The following is a 14,801-nucleotide window of genomic DNA, read 5'->3' on the forward strand; positions in this document are numbered from 1 at the left end:
CAGGCCAATTCTTGGTTCCCCCAAACAGGGTCACCATATGGGCCTTCAGCCTGACTTGCATGAAGACTTGTTTTATTAGTCACAATTAGTTGCAGGTGCAAAGACTGAGGGCACACCTAACTATATCTGGAATCACCTCCTCACATATGAAATTAAACAGTTGCACACTCAGAATTAGGTTCAAGTGGCTAATTGCACCTGGAAGTAGGTAATTGCAGGTGCAATTAGCTGCAAGAGCCATTTTTCACCCAAGACTAATTGCTCCCCAAGTAAGGAGACAGGGATTGGAAATTCAGCACTGAGTGAATGTGTGGTTATTACAACCACCTGTGATTTTCATAGTCCTCCCCCTCCCAACTTAGTGTGTGGTGGCCTCCCTTTGGTCTTTATGAACAGTGAGGTTGCTTAACTCCTTCTGCATATTTATTCTGTAGCATGCTCTTCTCCAGTTCAGTCTTCTTTCCTTGCCAAGACCCTCTTTCTTCAGGAGCTCTGGAATCCCTGGCTTTTAAATATGACATATGTTCCTCCACTGTTCATTTTTACCTAAAACCCCTCAGAATATAAGAAATGGTCAATAACTTGGACAGCTTAGTGGGTGGTAACTTCCAATTAGGTCTTGAACACAGTTTTTGATGATTGTCATTTGAATGTGATGGATGAAAAGTTCTCCCCACCCCAGGTGTGGAGGAGATAGACCACTCTATCAGCTACCCAGAAACCTGTCTCCACTGCCTGGTTCAACCTGACGCATCTTTTCCTAATTGCTTTTCTCCTATATCAGTATAGGAGCCCAACTAGAAAAATAGAAACCCCTATAGTTTATTTTTAAGATTATAAAATTAAAGCACAATTGGAAAAAATTCAATGAATTTAAATTCAATACAATAAAACTAACCAAGGAAACTGAAACTGTTAATACCACTCCAGAAAGTCTTTGCATCATTTAAACATTATTTAGGTTAAGGAGTTGACCACCATCATTATTTAACCAAAGGAATTTAATAAAGGGAATTAATTAATCTAGTATTAGCAGGCTGAACTAGCAAAGAAGGAACCCTGAGGTATCTCAGAGATATTAACTGCAGGAAGCAGCTACCATCCCAAGGGCTGGGGAAACAGAGGCAAGAGGCTGGAGTTATTAGCACCTAGAGGCTTGGAGAAGGGGCCCTGTGGAGCTAGAACACAGGCCTCTGGTGGAGGCCTGCTGCCTGGCTCCCTTCATACCTTGCTTGGAAGCTGAGAAGAGGGAGTCCACAAAGCTGAGGTCCAGAACTCTAAGGAGGGGGATATGTCCAGCTGGTTCTGCTGCCTCAGGACCTTGAAGGAGGGACCCTGCGAGTAGGACCGAGAGTTTGAGTAGGGCTACTGCCCAGCTGCACTGTGGACAGCTGGCTGTTCATGGGGTGGAAAAAAAATGCCTGTAGGGTGTGCCATGGAATCTGGGTCTTGTGGCCTTGGGTCTGCTCAAACTAGGATGGAGCTGCCTTCATATAAGCAGGGGAAGGGGAGCTGCAGAGAAGTTCTGAAGGAGGCATGAAAACAGCAAGCTTGAGTCTGTGCAGAGTGTGTGCTTTCAGGTGGCCTTTTCTCTGTGTCCAGCATTTTTCTCCGGTGATTTATTCATGTTGTCATGAAGAAACTGTGTGTGTGTGTGTGTGTGTGTGTGTGTGTGTGTGTGTGTGTGTGTGTGAAAGAGAGAGAGAGAGAGAGAGAGAGAGATATGAAGGGAGAGACAAAAGACAGAGACAGAGGGAGAGACAGAAAGACAGAGACAGAGAGGGAGAGAGGGACTTGACTGTCACAGTGAATGAACCAGTGGTGGTCTTAAGAGGATGGTCTTAGAGGGTGTCCACAGCCAGCCAGCCCTGTCGTCTGTAGCACATTCCTTTCCGCACAGCTCACCTGGGGGTGGGGGTCACATCCTCTTTTCTTCCTGCTGCAGAGTTCAGGGTCAGCGTTTTCACTTCCCTGCTTAGTCATTCCGAGGTGGGATGGGATCCCACTTGCTAAGCTGGTGGCAGCCTCAGCCGAATGCCAGTCGGATGGGGCGGTGACTCCTCTGCACTCCCTGTTGGATCTGCTGTTGCTTAGTTCCTGTGGTGTGACAAACCCCTGGTAAGGAGGCAGGGAGATGATGCGAGGGGAATGGAGGAGGGGTAGGCCTTTGGCCTGGCCAGGGCACCTGGCCCTAGAAGACTCCTGCTCCTAGGCTGGGGGCCCCAGGTCCGGCGCGGCCCTCACGGGGAAGGCAGCATTGCTGCTGAAGGGCACCTGCTCACGGACTGCTTTGGCTAGTGCTTCCCCTTGGCCAGGGCAGCAACCGTCCTTTGCCCTTCTCGCTGCCCTACTTGTTGGTAACTTGGGCTTCTTGAGAGGGGACATAAAATATTAGAAGCTGGGTCACCTACCAGTGGTTTGGGCTAAGAAAATACTGGTTTTCTCCCCCCTCAAGAAAATGAGTAAAACCACATGAAGGAAAATGCTGGAAATGGAAAAAAGAAAACAACAGCTTTGCCCTGCTGGCATGGCTAAGCCTGGATTTCGGGCTTGACCCTCAATTTGGGGTGTTCAGGAGGCAGCCAATCAATGACTCTCCCATCACTGATGTTTCTGTCTCTCTCCCTCTCCCTTCCTCTCTCTGAAATCAATAAAAAAGAAAGAAAGAAAGAAAGAAAGAAAGAAAGAAAGAAAGAAAGAAAGAAAGAAAGAAAGAAAGAAAGAAAGAAAGAAAGACAACAGCTTTAAAAAATCTGACTAACCTACAAGAGTCACTAATAGCATTTGAGGGTGCCTTTCCCGACCCCTCCCCTATGCAAATCATTTGTTGGTTCATTCATTCATTTATTCATTCTGTAACTATTAGTTGAGTGCCTACTATTGCCAGCCTCTGGACATAGGAACCTGAACAAGACCGATAAACATTCTAGCCCCTAGGGAGCTTATATTCTGGGGGGAAGCTGGTCAAGTATCTTGTACACACAATTTCTTATCCTGTTTTCACTTGTCAGTCTGTCTCATGAGCACTTCCCTTGTCACTGCGTCATCTTTGTGCCCATTATTCTGATGACTACTTACATTTCCAAGTGAATGGGTCAGAGTTTATTTAACTATTGCACCACTGTCAGGTATGAGGTCTCTTTCCCATTTTCGCAGTTTCACATGTTGTGATAAATATATTTGTCTAGGCAGATTTTTTTTTTAAATCTTCACCCAAAGATTTGTTTTTTATTGATTTTAAAGAGGGAGAGAAAGAGGGAGAGAGAGAGAAACATGGATGAGAGAGAAAAACATTGATCAGCTGATCAGTTGCCTCCTGTATGTGCCCTGACTTGGGACTGAACCCGCAACCTTTTTTATGGTGTACAGGACTATGGTCCAACTGAGCCCCCCTGGCCAGGGCCAGGATTTTTTTTTAAAGAAACTTCTTCCCTGGCTGTATGTTTCACAGCATCAGCCAGGACTCTTGGTTACAAACAACAGACCCCAAATCTGGTTAAGCAAAAAAGGAACGTACTGGAAGGCTATCCATCCACTAGCTTACAGAATTGACAGAGGCAAAACCAAGCTCAGAAAAGCAGCAGACCCTCGGGGTTGGGTAGCAGAAGTACAGCCCAGGCACAGTGGACTGGAGCCCTGCTGCATCCCCTCCTTCTGGCCCCAGTGCCTGGTTACTTGGCTCCATAAATACGCTGAGGAATCTCAGCCGTCCTTGAACCTTTGTTTCAGGCTTCCCTTGAGATTCTAAGTTTGAGGTGGGAGATTTGGCCTAGAGGGAGGATGACCAGCCGGCTTCTCTGATTCTAGGGAGTGGAGTTCCTCACTCACTAGTGGAAGTGGGTTTCTGCCCTGCTCCTCCAGGCAGGGAGAGTGTTGGATCCTGGATAGAAAAAAGGAAAAATACTCACTACAAACACATTCTTTTACTTATTATATGTGGGGAGATGGAGGGCTACATAGGTAAAAGCACAGTTAAATTTTGCCTGCCAGGGGAGGGCACAAATACTGTTCAGCAGCGTTGGGATACTACCCAGGGGTGTTCGGCACCTCCAAGCCCTGGGCCGCTCAGCACTGGGGCCTGGAGAATGTGGGTGAAAGTCACACTGATGAGCTCCATTTTACGCATAAGGAAATGGCTTGGGAAGGAGCTGTGACTTATCCCGGCTCACACAGCCAGGAAACCTGAGCTTAATATAGGTCTTCTGAAAGCCCTGAGGGTTAGAAGGTCACTTGGACTTGTCCTGCTTCCCAGCAAGGGCTGGTGACTGGTATTAGGGGTGCCTGAAGCAATCCAGGCAAAGGTCCTTTTGACAAAAGGTCCTTTTGTAACAAGCCTGTCTTTGTTTGGCTATCAGACTGTTCCCTGGAGTAATTAAGTCCTGTAGTCCCTTAGATATAAGGCTGGCTGACACTACTTGACAGGAATATAACAATCTGAGCTAAGGTGCCAATGCTGTGTTTGAAATGCATGAGCCAGGGCAGCCTTACTCCTGAACACCTGGGCACGAGCCACAGAGCTGGATGGCCTTGTCTCTCCTGCCTTTTCTGTTTGTGGGACAACACCCACTGGTTCCGTGGGATGGGATTCTAGTAGTGCTCTCCCGGGCAGTGCCAGGCAGGAAGGCTGGCATGCGGTTCCCACTGCTGCGGATGCATGGTCGGGACCTGAGGATGGACGGCTGGCCTGCTGCTGCCTGGAAGAGGAAGGTCACAGCCTCCTGAAGGTCTGGGGTATCAGGCAATGCACACCTGTATCTTTGTGCCAGTAACCAGGCCTTCCACAGGGGTGAGTAACTGCTGTCCCGTTTGTCCAGGGAGATACTCTCCCCTCGTTCCCCACAGGATCTCAGGGGCCATTCTCAAAATCACTGGTGATTGCAGCCAAACTCTGCAAGTCTGTACCTTTATGTTAAAGGTCCCTCATCTAGAGAAAAAAGACAAACCTGACTCTCCCCAGAACTAGGAAATTAGCCTTTCATCTGACTTGTGCCGCTGGGGGCCCTGGAAGTCACGGGACTGTAACTCGGTCTCTGCTCCTGAAGCACTTTCAACGTCTCAGGGCAGCTACACTTGGAGGGGAGAGAGCGTTGCTTTCTTCAAAGCCAGTGCAGGCAGGTGGCCTTGCAGGGTGGCCGCCGCCCCAGGCCTGTGCACCGCCTGTCCCCTGAGCGCCCGGTGCCCTGCTCCTCTGCCTGCGCTGGAGGTGGACCGCTGGCGCTGGGAGAGTTAACATTTGCGGATTTAAGTATTCGTGTACCCCTCGAGGGCTGGGGACGGGAAGTGATGTTTAATTGCGCTGAAGCACACATTTCCATCACATGGGGGCCGGGGTGAGTCACTCGCCACGGAGAACCCGGCCCCAGAGTTTCCACAGAGCTTTGGGCTCTCGGTTCCTCTTCACCACGGGCATCTTTATGCCTCGGTGATAGGGAGGCTTTGGGGAGTCAGGCTTGTCCCTGCTGAGGCCTCCTGCAAGCGCAGCGAGGGCCCTGGGGTCGCAGGCTTGCCCTTCAGCGCTTCCCCTCACGCCCAGAGGTCCTCCTGGGCTCCTCAGAGCGGGACCTGCTGGGCGGCCCTGGGGGCCTCAGGTGCGCAGCGAGCAGCGCGAGCAGTCCCTCCGCTGCTGCATGAGAATTTAAAACCAATAATAAAATCATCTGTAAGTCGGTCCCCCTTTATTATCCTTGTGCGGCCAATTCTAAGCACCGTCAGTGATGAAATACTCCTTCCCCCAGATCTTCTGTCGGCCCACATTCTAAACAATCACTGGGGTGTTGGTAAAATTCAAAAGAATTTTAAGCATATATGTTCCTATATTCGTGTGTGTGTATACACACTTTAAATTAGCATATTTCATTACTGATCCTTTAATAGACATTACGTCCCACGTGCAAGTGAATTTGGAGAACTCGCCGGAAGAAGAGCGCCAGGGGCTGCAGCTGGCTCCTGGCAGGCTCGCTGCCTCCGGCCGCGGCGCGAGGTGCTCTGCGCTAGAGCAATACACGCGGGATGACAGCCCAGTGGCTGCAAAGCCGAGAAACGAACCTGAGCGAATTCACTGCCGTTCTTCTGGGTGATGACTTGGCATTTTAATTTCTGTTTAAAATTTCGTAAATGCAAATTTTTCAATTCACACATGAAGTATTTGACTGAATTCAAATAATATTTTTAAAATAGAAATTTATTCTTTTTCAGTAATTGTTTTAAAATAAGTGAGTTATTGAGAATAATAATTACTGAGTCTTATATGATTATCACTGAAAATAATTGTGTCGTGTAGAAGAGGGTATTAAAAAAATGATCCACTTTGGGGGTCAAATATGCTAGGCCTTCCACTGCCTGTGCTGATTCAAATGACAGAAATCACTCCAGCTAGTTGAAACAGGAGGGGATTAATTATCAGGCATGAAGTGACCTACAAATACTTTGAAGCAGGCTCTCATTAGAGCCCCCAGAAAGAATTTCAGCCTGTGGAATTGCTCTAGCTCTGTGAGATACCACTGGGGCAGGCTGTGCCCCCACCTGCCCACTGCAGAGCTCACTGCCTCTGCCAGGATCAGGGCCAGCCAAGTAAAGACCTCATGCCTTGCCTCTCACCCAACCTAACTGGGCTTTGCATTGCGGTCTCTCGCCAGTGCACGCTATCTCCTCTCGACCCCTACTTGCAAAACAGGACAGGAAATTTAGTTTTCATATGGTGTCTGCAGTATAGGAAGGTCCCCTGGAGAAGTTTGGAATGGAGGTCGAGCACGCCAGTGCCCAGCATCCTCCTCCTGTACCCCACCAGGTCTCTTCATGTCACCTGCTTTTGGTCTCTGGAGGAGTGAGGACCTCCCTAGTTTGACTGCCAGGTTCTGGTCCATGCTAGTTTCTGGGTCAAATGGTGGGCTCTGGAGTCAGGCGTTTCCAGCTGACCCATTTGTGTACTGTGCCACTTCTCGTCCCTTCCACGGGGACCTTCTCTGCCTGGGCTCTTTGATGTGGCCCTCCTGACTGGCACGCTGTGAGTGTTCTCTCCAAATCTTCTCTACCTCAATCACAAACATCTTCTGGGTAAGAGTGGCTCCCAAACACCACAGCTCTCCATGATGCCACCCCTAAACCTCACTCCATTTAAGTCATTGTATTATTATTATTTTATGATAACTTCTTTCAGGGATTCTTCTCAACACACATTTGCAAATGAAATGCCACTCCTGTCCTCAAGGAGTTTTCACTGTCATTCTCATAACATTAAAAATACTTTGCATCTACACTTGGCCCCGAAATCTCAGCTCTCCTGTCCCTTGTGGGGCAGTGGGTGTTTGTGGGTGATATCGGGACTGAAGTTCCAGGATGAGCGCTTGCAAAGAGCAGCAGGATGGGACCTTGGCATGAAGTACCAGGTGAGGCCCAGCCTCCCACAGGAGACTTGAACCCAGTGTCCAGGAGGCAGGGCCTGCCAGGCAGTCACAAATACCCAGTGATGCTCTGCTTACAAGGCAGGGAGAGAAGAGCCTGTGGCAATTTGCAGCCAAAGGCTGGATTTCTTTGTTGTCGACTCTTAATAGCTGTGCAATCCTAGACCATCATCTCTCGGAAGGAATGTTACTAATGACAATGATACTTCTTACTCGGCCAGAACACTCAGAAATATGTCCACAGTCCTGAGCCCCTACCTGGAGTGGAGCTGAGGTTTCCTTCCTCTACCCAGTGACTCACACACGTTCACCCCGGGTTTCAGGAGCCTTCTCTTTCTTCCCAGCAGCTTCATTTTACTTCCAATAATGGGGACAGAAAGCTTGACGCCTTACCATTGCCTTCACTAAATACAGGAAGTCTCATTTCCTCATTTCTGGTTTTTTATATTTTATTTTTAAAATAAAAATTGATATATTTAGGTGTACAACATGATTTGATATACACACACATAGTGAAATAATTACTACTGTCATTATGGCACATGGATTCTTTTTCCAGAATCCATGTCCTTGCCAAAGTTAGTTTCCCAGTGTCCTGAAGGGCATGCCTGCTATGTGTCCAGTTTTATATATAGAAAATATATATGTTCAGTTCATGTATGTATTTAGTTGTACATGCTTATATATGCTTACATATACACACACAAACACACACACACTTATTATTTATTCCTGGTTCCCATTTACCAGAATTACAAGGCATCTTGCTGATACTTCCAACTAACTGAGAAATCTCTCCAGAGGAGGACATGGTCAAGATCAGGCTCTTCTCCAAAGATACAGCTAATTCCAACCAGTGCATTAAGATTCTCAAGTTAAGAGCACATTGTGAAATGCGTATTGATGTAACACAGTCAAACAAAATGACCTGTGGGCTTGGGAGGTTGGCACTTGTAGGAAGAAGCCAAAGTGTGCATCTTAATCTTGATTTCCTTTGGGAATGTTTCCTCCATTGTGTTCCTGACTCTGATTATTGTCTTGTGCAATGAAAATAGTTCTAGTCTCCTGGGCTGGACAGCCTTTTTTTTCTCTCTCTTTCTTTCCTTCTTTTCTTTCTAAACACTGTTTAATAAAATCAGACAAATTGTTGTTTTATTTTAATTTTTGATCAGTAATTGTTTGTTTTTTGAGCTGTAAGTCTGCATGTGTGCACAAAGTCCCATCCAATTAGGAGAAAAAAGATCAGTTTTAAAGTCCTGTTTATTGTGTAAATTATTTAAGGCACAGGGACCTCAAATGTTCAACCAGAAAATCGAAGTTCAGTATTCAGAGTTCGACCTCAAAATGGCATGAGCAATCCAATAGGTAAGCACAGAGTTCTCCCTTTATATCCATAATCTCAGGATATTATGAAGCCTTTAGCCTTAAGAAAATTTCAGCCAGGATTTCTGTTTAACATCAAGCTTATCTTTTGCTTGGTTTTAAGTGTATATTAGGGGATGGGTAAGCTGGGCAATAACAGAGGTTCTGAATTCTAATATAGGGCTTGTCTCCCTGTCTATTTTTCCCCCTGTCAATACATGATTTGGAAACATTTCTACTGCATATTGTCACAGCTGTTTTTTGGAATCTTGAACCAAAGCATAGCGTTTAGGGTATTCATCCATCTCCATATCTGGACTTCGCTCAGGCCCTCCCTAAGCTCTTTCAATTTCTTTGGCTATGTACTTCAGTGAACTGCAAACAAACAGATCATTTTCCTGATGGTGATAAGGCTGTAATAGACTTTACTTCATTGCCTAGTGCCCTTCAGATATGCTTCCTACAAAACTCAGCAGAACAAATACAGTTACTGAATTTGGTTACTGGTACACAATGAAATAATCGCTAAATAACATAGTTACATGGTCATAATATAGTTAAATCATGCAGCAAGTTGCACACAATAGAAAATGCAGTTAGGCAGAGAGAATGAAATTAAGGGTTAGAGGTAAAAGAGAGGATGTATCTTTAGATGTGATTTAAAATGAAAAGCAGACACCCTCGAAGGACATAGAAAAATGTCACCAGGTGATGCCCGAGGAAGCGGCTTCTCTTGTCTCTAGAGCAAGACTGGGTAAGGACAGTGAGAAGGGCATGTTCAATTGGCTATATATATATATATATATATATATATATATATATATATATATATACCTTATGTATCCATTCCTTTATACTTCCATGGCAGTAGTGCGGACTTAGACCTTATCACCTCTTTTCTGGTCTTCACAGTTGTTAAATAGATGATCTCTAATTTATCCTACAAAGCATTGTCAAGTCAATTATCCTTTAATACCACTCTAATATTATTCTTCTGTCCCACATCCTCTAGAGCTTCTTACTACTCATTGAAGTAGAGTAGGTAACAATTTCTTAGCTTGGCCTTCAAGGCTTTGACACAGTCTTTGTTCTAGCCCTACTATGCAAAGTACGTACCAGCACGTCAGCATCACCCAGGGTCTTGTAAGAAATGCACCACCTCAGGCTCATGGAATAAGAATCTACATTTTAATAAGATCCTCCCAGAACGTTTGGGAAGCACTGCTTTGGCCAAACCAAAATACTCACAAATATACTCCCTACTTTCCTACTTTTTGCTTTTGCTTGTAGAGTTAATGCCATGTTTACTCCATCTTTCCCTGTCCATACACAGGATCTTTTTATGATTGTCTCAGATGTAACCTCCTCCAGGGCCCCTTTCCCACTTGTCCCATTGACAAGGCAGATCAACCTTCAGAATGCCTGCCAAGCCCTTTGCAAAGCGAACTACCCCTGCTGAAGGGACAGCTTTATTTATACCCCATAACCTGGTCCTCTTAGCCATAGAGAATTTGTCCATGGTTGGGTAATCTGCACTTGAGTAGTCCATCCATGACTGGCCAGTAATCCAGAGTGTGGCCATATGAAATATGAGTAGGGAAAATGGAATTCTCTCTTTCCTTTTTAGAAATTCAAACAAAGCACTTAGCAGTGATTGTTAAAACTAAACACCAGGAGATAGTCAGGGTCATGAGTGATCATGAGCAACCCACGGTTATGAGGAAACAGAAACTTTTAGTAAGACGAGTCAGTAGAGACAGAAGGATGGAGCAGACGTGCCAACATGGTAGAGATGTCATAAGAGAAAGAGACAGATGGAGAGACCTGCCCAAGTTCCTGATGACCTTCCCATGCCAGGTCTTGGGTTCTCTTAATAACCCCTGTGACTTGAGAAAACTTGCGTTAAGTCTCTGTTCCTTGCAACTGAAATAGCCACTTTGGAGCCCCCAAATGGAGCTGCTGGCTCCATCTCTAGACTTCTCTTTGAGACTGTGTTCCTCATTCCTGTTGGCTGTTTCCCAGCCTTGCACTGTAACACCCATGATGCTATAAACACCAGCTATTAGCAACTTGTGATAAGGTGTGTCCTCATTTTGAGCATCTAACAAGGTGCATGCTAAAAGTAGTGGTAGGATAGACTCAAACTGAATTCCAGGAAAGCAAAAGCATTACTGTGAAGAGATCTGGGAAGGAAGGTGATAGGATTTATCATTAAAAAGGGCAACTGAACTGAGGGTGGCTGGTGTTTAGTTGAAGTCTTTGTTGCGCTGTACCAACCAGGCCAAAGAGCCACAAGCTGTTCAGTGTCATAGCAGCAAAGTTAGTAATTCCCATCTCTCAGGCACCTGATCTCAGCTGAAGCTATTTTATCAGTAAAATAATTTCTTATAGTGAGTTGAATGTACCAAACACATGTTTCCAGCTGGTCAGCAATCTTCCCTCTTAACCTTTAATCTGCTCCAGGCTGTTCCTACAGATCACAGGACAAATGATGTTTGAAGAATGATGAGTCTCTGCAAATAGAAGGAGGCAGCTCCATTGCTTATATTTGGAGTGTTGCCTCCCACTGGGGGTCACTTGGGGTCTGTTATGTGTGTGCACAAAGAGAAATGGTTTCTCTCTGTCTCTGTCTCTCTCCCTCTGTGTGTGTGTGTTTCTTTTAGTGTGGGAGATCAAGCTGAATCTGAAAAGTGCCATTATGGTTGTTTGGAAGGAAGGTAGAGAGCGCGTCCTAATTTTGCAAGCAGATGAGGATTTCTTTCCCTCTCAACTCCCTCTTGGAGACTATCACGCTCCAGATTTGGAGGTTTCATCTGCTGTTCAGCTGGAAGCTTCTTCTGTAATGGCTGTGTGACTCACAGGGCCCGGGTGATGGTTGCTCTTTCTGTGTATAGAACTATAATCCTTCTCAATTATCAAAGACATAAATTACTATTATTTCCTTACCAGATCGAACATCTCGCTTAAATATGTGAAAGAAAAATTGTTGGTTGTCTGGTGAATTTTCCTCTTGGAAAAACTGCCTATTCTTAATCTACAAGTTCAATGAAAGTTCAAAAGTTTATCAGTGCAAACTCTATATTCTAATAATTCATCAACTAGCTTCTACATCCACATTAGGAGGCTCTCGGCTGAGATGTTTTTGTCTTCTCTCCCATGTAAAAGTAATCAAACAGCACATTTCCTGGGCATATCACAAATACCTATTGATCATAATCAGAGCACAGATGGTCTAAGAGCTTGGCTGACACGCAGGCCCTCATGTCAATCACAGGAACAAATGGATTTTGACAGCGATTCTCCTACCCCAGCAGAATGCCATTCAGTGCTGCTGTGGGAGAATTTTGAGCAGACAGCATTTCTGAAGGAGTGTCATAGCCCAAAGTTATTGTAGAGCAAGCTTGATTACTGGGAAAATGGTGATTTTAATGTACTTCATGCTTACCTTTACCACAGAAGGTCAATACCTTTCTCCAATATTGAAAGGGCTCTCATCAATTTAAAATGTATCCTGATTTATGTCTACTATTTAGAGAAAAGGAAAATCCTAATTTGCATTTTTCTATGACAGTATAAAGTGCCATTAATACTTTTCTCCAACTGGGATTTGTTTTCTTACTCACTTTTTAAATTAATAATTTCATTGACAAAATTAAAGAGCTCACACTATGCTATCAACCTTTCCCTTACGATGGATGTAGATATGCATGCTGGAGATGATTTGGGCTCATGCCCCCAAAGACTGTTAGAAGCATTAACACCCTCTGTGAGAGTCAGATAAGGAAGGACCTTCTTCGGTACTATCCATTACTGTCCATTACTTTCCTGCTTCATACATCAAGACTGTGAGGACAAGTTCAGTAGGAAATGGGTCTGACTCCATGAGGGGAGGGTTTGGGATGTAAATGAAGAATGACTTAGACACCAGGCTGTCCTGTTTTTATCCCATCCGTAGCTCTAGGCTGGCGTGTTTTCCACGTGGTCCTTCTTTCTTGTCACTTGGCCATTCAAACCTTTTTCTTGATTTTCTCCCCACCTATGTTCTCACTCCTGGGGGAGGTATAGGGGAGCATTAGGTGACAACACTTTTATCTTGCTTTTTATTAAACATCTAAACCTATTTTCTAGCCATACTTAATTGTACTAAAAGTTGATATTTGACTCAAGGGGGACCAATCTATAGGCTGATCTAATCCAACCAGATGCCTTTTCTCCAGAATTCAAGTTAAGAGATACATAATCTGTAATTAGATAATGCTGGGTGCTTGGAAGCAAAGGCATATATTCCACGTAGGAATCAAAGGCCAGGGAAGACTGGGGCAGCCATTTTTAGCCATGTGTATTGTGATGAGTCTGCAGAGAAAGCTCATCTGTGCAGACAAGCAAGAGATTAAAGCTGGCACAGAGATGACTGACTTCAGGCCCCTCTCAGGGAAGCAGAGAGTAAGCTGGCCCTGGGGTTTGCAGTGTCAGACTTGTCAAGCTACCTCTTGTCTTGGGAAGCACTTACGCTTGCCTGCAGTTTTTCTGAATAGATCCTTGTTTTTCTTAAACTGGCTTGAATGAGTTTCTGTTCTTCACAACCAAATATGCATTGACCAGAAAGTATCCCATTAGAGAGAGTCAGATGGGGGATTTTAGTCCAGTGCCTTGGAATTCTAGAAAATCATGGTGCTCTCTGCTGTCTAGCTGAATGTAATTTCACAAGAGAGGATATGTCAGAAGAAAAGTATTATTCTATAAACATTCAAATCTCTTAACCTTATCTTCAAGCTTCCTAAACTCATTCTCTGCCTCTCACTCTGATGATTGTTCCCACTTTGGGGCATTTACCATTTACTTAAACCATTCTGTTTTACTCATTGCTCCCTGTGGTAGATTAAAGTTGGGTGTACAGTCATTGTGATTTTTTCCCATTGAGTTATTGAGCTTAATTCCCATTCCCTTGATTATGGGCTGCTTTACCAACAGAATGTGGTGAAGTGATGTCTGGGTTTTCCAAAGTTAGGCCAGAAGAAGCCTTGAAACTTCTGGCTGTGCCCCTGGAAATACTCTCTTGGAACCCTAGACTGCCTTGAAGAAGACCTACTACTTCTGAGGCTGCCAGGCTGTGAGGATCCCAAGTCAAGGCATGGGAGATGGTAGGGAGAAAGAGAGACAGGGAGGCCAAGGCATGAAAGCATCAAAGTTATGAATGAAAATGCCATCTTGGAAATGGATCCTCCAGCCCAGCTGACACCATGTAGATCAGAGCTAAAACACCTCACTGAGATCCTCCTGAATTGTGAGCAAAATAAAATGTTAGTTTTAAACCACTAAGTTTTGGGGTAGTTTTTACACACCAATGGAAAGAATATTCTGAACCATCTCAGGGCCCCGTCAGCCTCCTTGCCTTTCCTGATGTTACTCCCTGGCCCAAGGACACCCTCTTCCTTTCCCTCCAACTCTATATTCTTTGGTTATCAGGACAAACATCTGCTTTTCCAAGAGGCCTTCTCTGATTATTCATCTTTTCTGTGGCTTATTTGGCCAAAGCCATTCTTAGAACCCTTTGCTTAGCCCTATGTGCCTGCGAGATTTTACTGTCTTGTCCTACCCCTCAACAGAGTCCTGTACAGAAGGGATTAAACATATGTCCAGGCTTTTATTTTTTAAATATATATTTATTGATTTCAGAGAGAGGAAGGGAGAGGGAGAGAGAGATAGAAACATCAATGATGAGAGAGAGTCATTGATCGGCTGCCTCCTGCATGCCCCCGACTGGGGATTGAGTCTGCAACCGGTCATGTACCCTGACCAGGAATCGAACCGAAATCTCCTCTATCCGAGGTTGATGCTCAACCACTGAGCCATGCCTGGCTGGGCTGTCCAGGCTTTTAAATGTTCTTGTCTTGAGAGTAAATAGCCTTAATCACCTTAACCAAATTTACATTGACACTAGTCAGAAAATGTCTTTAATTGCACATTTCTGGTTAGGGATTTAAATTTAGAGATACTTCCTACTCTTTATTCTCAGATTGTGTGTAGACTTTAACTTTT

This window comes from Miniopterus natalensis, chromosome 3 (assembly GCF_054644295.1).
Source record: "Miniopterus natalensis isolate mMinNat1 chromosome 3, mMinNat1.hap1, whole genome shotgun sequence".
NCBI lineage: Eukaryota > Metazoa > Chordata > Mammalia > Chiroptera > Miniopteridae > Miniopterus > Miniopterus natalensis.